Below are 6,812 nucleotides of genomic sequence, written 5' to 3'. Positions count from 1 at the left end.
TGTCACAATAAAGTCAATGACAAATAAATTTCTGTCACTATTAAAATTATGACCAAATAATTTAGTCACCATTCACAATTTTGACAAAATCAATTTTGTCATAATATATGATTTTTTTCACCATAAAGCTTATCATTTAGTCTTTAAATGTAAATCAATTGTGACAAAATATTACTTGTAGTGATAAAAATTGCTTTCTATTGTTACAAATAATTTATCACAACAAACTAATTTAAAGTGACAAATTATTATTGTCACAATAAATAATTAGGCTATGGTGACCAAACTCTCTTTCGTCACTATACACTTAAGAGTACGAGCTTAATGTGACCAATCTGATGACCAATATAATTCCTCACAATAGAAAAATGGTCACAATTTTGATATTTATAGTGACAAATTATTTTGTTGTGAGAAGCCTAAATTCTTGTAGCGTATTGCACAAGCAGTGGGAGTTTTGAGTCGCTTTATGTCAAATCCTGGTAAGAAGCATTTGAGTGTTTAAAGAGGGTTCTTAGATATTTGCATGAGACCTCGGATTTATCATTATGTTATGGAGGTATGGCGATTGGAGATGAGCCAGATACGATAGGTTTTGTGGATGCTGATTGGGGAGGTGATCTTGATAGTAGGCATTCCACAAGTGGGTATGTATTCTCTTTATTTGGTGCTGCTATTTGTTGGATGAGTAAAAGGCAAAGTACTATGGCTTTGTCATCGATTGAGGCAGAATACATGGCATTGACACATGCTGGCAAGGAAGCTATGTGGCTTTGAAGATTGAGTTTAGAGCTTGGTTTCAAGCTTGATGCTGTGAAGATTGGGTGTGACAATCAAGGGGCTATTTACTTAGCCAAGAATCCTGTCTTTCATTCGCAATCAAAACACATTGACATACAATACCATTTCATCAGGCAAAAGGTGGAGGAAAAATTGGTATTGTTAGAGAAGGTTGATACACTTATTAATATTGCAGATTTTCTTACCAAGGCTGTGAGCTTAGCAAAGTTTACATGGTGTGTTGATGAGGTAGGCCTTCATTGTGTGAAGTATTCGCCAAGTGGGAGAATGTTGGAGTTGTCGACTACTTCAGCATTAATGGGTAACGCAGAAGCCATTCTTTTTTTTTTTTTTTTTGGTTTTTTTTGTTTTTTTAGCGCCTGGAAGTGCTCCGCACATTATATGCGCCCGTGAGCAGGCATTAATGGGTAACGTACGCGCATCGCCGGGGGTCACTCATGTGCAGTAGGCAGTCGGCCCGACTCGTAGGCGCGTTTTGGGTTTTCCATGTATAACCGCTATAGGATTCTCTTAAGTTACTAATATCTATTGGGTTGGGCTTAGGAATAGGAATCCTTTAAAACTAGGTTTAGTCTCTTAAACCATAGTATAAACATACTTTTTTCTTGTTATGGGTGTGATAGCAAATCATAGGGCAATATCATTGTAAACGAGAGAGGTGAAGCATATGCAATAATATTGATCAGCTGACGTAGCCCACATTGGGTGAACCGGGTAAATCGCGCTGTTATTTTCTTTGTTTACTGTTTGATTTGTTTTACTATTATATTTTGTTCCTGTTGTTGCCTTATTTCGTCATCGAGGAACCTTCATCACTTGCAAGACAACACAACGATATCTAGCTATTTTTCTTAGCAGCTAGAAACCCAGTTGGAACCAGATATGAATATTATTACTACATTGCACTTGGCGACAGATTGCTAATCCTTCAAATATGGTAACTTTTAATTAATGATGACCTGAACTTTCCTCAAACATGCAATTAAATTTGTGTATTTGTTTTGTGTTTGTTATGTGGTGAAGGATTCAAAGAGGGAAGGCGCATGTGCGTGGCAGCGGCCTTACAGAGGAATGAATTGGGGGAGAGCAGAAAATGGGATGCAGATGTTGAGTATGCAGTATCTGCAGAATATGTGTGTTGATGGTGGACATACCACAGAGAGAGCTAACACTAACTCGCTAGCTACTTTGGGATGGAGCCACACCAGTCACGCGCCTCTCAATATGAAAAAACTATTCAGTTTTTGATTAAATTATTCTTTGTATTATTCTGGTTTTTATGCGGTGTGATTATCTTATCCTATCATCATATATGCACTGCATATTCCTTGTTATGTAGGATTTCTATGGTCTAATAAAAATATTACTTTATTTATTGCACTGCAATTAGCACATAATTTTCTTCGTGCTGAAGCTTTCAAACAACAAATCATGAGTTTCAAGCACCTGTTGACTTCTTTATTTCGCACTAAGTATAATCTTGAGTACTTGCCGCAGAACCAATCCAAATGTCTCTTGTATTACCTCATTTGCTGCGTCATTGTCCAATTAACACTTAGGATTCAACAATCTATGCTAATTAGTTTCGATGGAGGACATCCTCCACTTCTACATGTATAGGAAAAATCGTGCTTAAAGATAACATTATTAGAATTAATGTACAAGATTAACGAAATGAGTTTTGAGTTCAGTTTATAAATTTTAGGTTTCATAAGTAACTAAACTCGTGTTTGGGTGAAAGATGCTTGTGTAAAATCTTTGCACGTAAATTTTTTGGGTTTTTAAGCAAACGGTGGAAAGTGAATCCCAAGTTTATTTGCTAGCGCAAGAGGTTCACATCTCTACTCTATTGACTTGGCATCTTGGTGAGATATTTACACCAAACAATCAAGTTGCAAACTCTCTTTGATATTGTTGATGCTTACTTTTGACACCAACGACTTCGCACGTGCAAAGTGCTAAGAGATTTTTAGAAATCACACATGAATGGATTATGGGAGTTGATTATGGTGCATTGTTATCATAGTAGCATGTAAAGATGTAAAGTAAATGAGGCAATAAGAGTTTTATAGTAGTTTGGATGCTTAAAATGAATCATATATCTACTGTTTTGTTTTATATGAGTGAGTTCTTGGTTATTAGCCAAGATTACAAGAGGTCACGAACTGCGATTTGGGTTATAAGTGCTTGGTGGTCTAAGTGTTCTTAGAGAATATCAACGTAGTCTCTTTTATGTGGTGTGTCTTTGCTATTTTCTTTATTGAATTCAGAGTGTCTGATCTCGATTTTGTGAGGAGGAGTTGTCTATTTATACTCGTTGAGCTCAAGGTAATGATTACATAGTTGCAAGTGGGTTGGTGTCGTGTAGATCCTTCCTGGTATCCCATTAGCTGATAACTTAGAAAATATCCTTAAATTAAATGGGGCTTGGATAGGTATGCGAACCAAATTTATTCCCAGACAAACTTGAGTCGGTTGGGTTGTTAACAGCTATATTCTCTCTGTCTTGGGAGACGTGGTAGACTGTGATAGCGTAAAGTCTTCTTGAATTCTGATTGGTGCTCGTTGATATCAGCTTATATTAGTGCTGACTTTTTAGGCATAACAAATACCAATTGTCGAGCTGACTCTTTAATACCAATAAAAATAGTGTGAGAACGACTTGAGGAAGCTTCTTTAGAAGAAATGTAAAGCCGACTTAAAGAAAATTAGTGAAAACAACTTAACTAGAGTCCTGATAATAAGGACAAGTCAAGAAGGGAAGAGAACATGTAAGGCTGTAACTAAAACACGTACAGTAGAATCCAAAATGTCAAATCAGCAATGACGTAGCTAATAAGGTAATATATAAGACAAATTAGCTGCATTCCATGCCAATTAACTCCTGATTTTCAGTATAACAATATTTTACTTACAACTGAGTCATATAATTTAATTATACAAACAAATAAAAATTATATAAAATTTATATAAAATAACTATTTTATCTTTTGTCTTTTTTCTATTGTATAATTCAATTGTATGATTCGAGTGTAAGCATTTATAAGCATAATATTACTTTTTTCAGTAGGAATGTAAACAAGTCAACCAATGTTTAATTGTTTCACGAACTGAGAGACTCATGCATGATTTTCTGTATTAATTAAGGGCTTCTGCATCAGGAAAATTACATGCAGTTGTTGTAAATGTTGAAATTTTAATATCAATAGGCAACAAAACAGCAGAAGAACAACAACAAAACAGCAGAAGAATAGTAGTAAAACAGCAGGAAACAGCAGCAATACAGTAGTGAGAACAGCAAGAAAAACAGCAGCAAGACAGCAGTGAGAATAGCAGGAAAACAGCAGCAAGACAGCAGCAAGAATAGCAGAAAAATAGCAGCAAAACAGTAATGATACAGCAGTGAAACAGAAACGAACACTGCAACGAAACAGCAGCAAAACAACAACGATGCAGCAGCATCAAGGCGTGCAAAAGCACTGTCCTTAAGATCAGAATTCCACCCCTACTGGAAGAATCTTCGTGGTGCAAAAGGACTCAACAGCAGGTTGACCTTTAGGATACAATGACGAATCTTTTTTTAGAGTGCACTCTCTAAGAGAGATTTAGAACAGTATAAGAAAAAGTAACAGTGGTGAAGGAGAGTTAGAAAGTTAAAAAACACAGAGGAAACAAGAGTTTTTCAAGTGAAAATTGTGTTCTTCAAAAGAGAAAACCACCCCTTTTATACTTGAAAATCTGCCCGTTTTCTCTTAACTCATTCTTGCTGTAATCGAAGTCAATCAATTGCTTTTAAAACCATAACTTCCCAAGAATGATTTGAATTGCAATAACTCCTGCAATTCAATTGTTCTTAATACATAACAGTCTAAAAAACAATTAAACTATTCAATTGCTTTTAACACATAACAGTTCAAAAGCAATTAAAACTTGGTATTTTAAAATACCATAACAGCAGCTGTTATCACAACAAACAACATATAAAATTCTGATGAAATTCAACGAGCTGTGGCCTCAATGCCACAAGTATCTGAAAATCAAACTTTGTTTCTTACATTAACACTCTCCACTCACAATTTCAAAGCAACTGCCACGTGATGACCACCACCGACGAATGGGTGATGGCTAATAAATTAAATATAAGTGTAACTTTGAATATTCTAGAATTATATATTATTAGGCTCAAAGGCGCTGCTGGCTGATTACTAATTGAGCTTCACGTGCCTACATATATACCTTTCAACTCATCAGTATTCTACTTCCAGCCATGATCCGTGTTGAAACCACAGTCAAATACACACAATAAAGTAAAACAGAAAAGTAAAGAGAGCACATAATTTATCCTGGTTAATTTTAATTAAAAAACTATGTCCAACATTCAAATAGAAAATTTTTATTCAGTATCAAAAAGTTGTAGCAATTACAATTAAGTGAAAGTATACACTATATCCAATAATCCAATTCTCGTCAAGCATGGACTTACAATTAAGTGAAAGTAAGACCTTCAATAGAATAAACAATTTATCACATTGAACATAATTAGAATATATTAATTCATGGGGAATATAAAAGTTATTAGTTGTTGACAATTATTTTGTTAATAGACAAATTGGAGACATTCCACATGTTAGAGGAATTTTATGACTGTTAACTTAGATATCCCTTTCCGAAATTTTATAAATTCCATACGAGAACAAGCTAGAAATGAGCAAAAATGTTCCCCGCAAAGTCCGCTTTAAGCATTCATTTCTCTATTTTGATTTTCTTGTCTAGGCTTCTATTCCTAACAAGCTCCCTGGAGTCCTGTCGAGCTGACAAACATGTTGCCATGTTTGTGTTTGGTGATTCACTCTTCGATGCTGGAAACAATGATTTTCTCAACATAAGCATCGATTACAAGGCAGATTTCCCACCATATGGAGAGACTTTCTTCAATTTTTCGACAGGAAGAAGTTGCGATGGTCGTATTGTCCCCGACTTTGCTGGTATGCCAGAACATATTTTTTTACTTTAATTTCTTAAACATCTATGTAAATGTCAATCAAATACCAAACTAATACTTTTTTGTTCTTTAAATATTGTTGCAGCAACGTACGCAAATTTACCACTATTGCTACCATATTTATATACTGGTTTTAATAATTTCAGCCATGGAGTTAATTTTGTCAGTGCCGGAGCAGGTGTTCTTCCTCAAACTGATCCAGAGACGGTATGTAAAGCATCTTGCTTTTGATCCCTTATGTATATCCTAACATCCCGACCCATCAAAATATTATCCACTTTGGTTTCACAGTCTATTATAGTTTTGCCTTGATATGTGTGTCCCACCGTCAAGAGGGACTCACATAAATACACGATATTTGACAATGAGCTGGGCTGTTACATATGTATAACCTCAAGGTCATGCAATCGTTATTAATATGCTTCTCTTTGATTTTTATATAGCTTAACAGCAGAATACATCTAAGTGATTTTAAGAAGGTGGCCAATTTGCTGAAGCAGCAACTTGGTGATGCAGAGGCCAAAAATATTCTAATGGATGCAATCTACTTGAACAGCTTTGGAGGGGTTGATGACGTGAGATTTTTGCATAATAATCGTAATGCTACCGAATCAGAAATGGAAGAATTCGTTCAAGTAGTTATGGGAAATTTCACAGATGTGATTAAGGTGAATTAGTTTAATTACTTTATTTGAATGATTGTTGTTCTTGGCAAGTTGCTTTTATTCTTCTCATTTTTTTTCTTCTAATTTTTGTAGGAAATTGTTGAAAGTTATACTTGGCTGAAAATGCAGCAGTTTAGTTGGTGTTTTTGAATGTGTGTTGGCAGAAAAACTGAAAGGCAATCTGCCGGGGGTCCATTTGATATGTTGTAAAGTTTTTGCTTATTTTGTAATACAAGATATGTGCTCCAGATTATAAGGGATATGCTGCACAGTTGTTGATTAGTTGGTATTAAGTTTGTGGCTTTAGATTAAATCATCTTATTATATGTCTACAACTAGGTGTA

The sequence above is a fragment of the Pistacia vera genome, unplaced genomic scaffold, assembly GCF_008641045.1.
Source record: "Pistacia vera cultivar Batoury unplaced genomic scaffold, PisVer_v2 Contig512, whole genome shotgun sequence".
In the NCBI taxonomy this organism is placed as follows: Eukaryota; Viridiplantae; Streptophyta; class Magnoliopsida; order Sapindales; family Anacardiaceae; genus Pistacia; species Pistacia vera.
The sequence above is the reverse complement of the archived record's forward strand: the minus strand, read 5'-3'. Positions refer to the sequence as shown.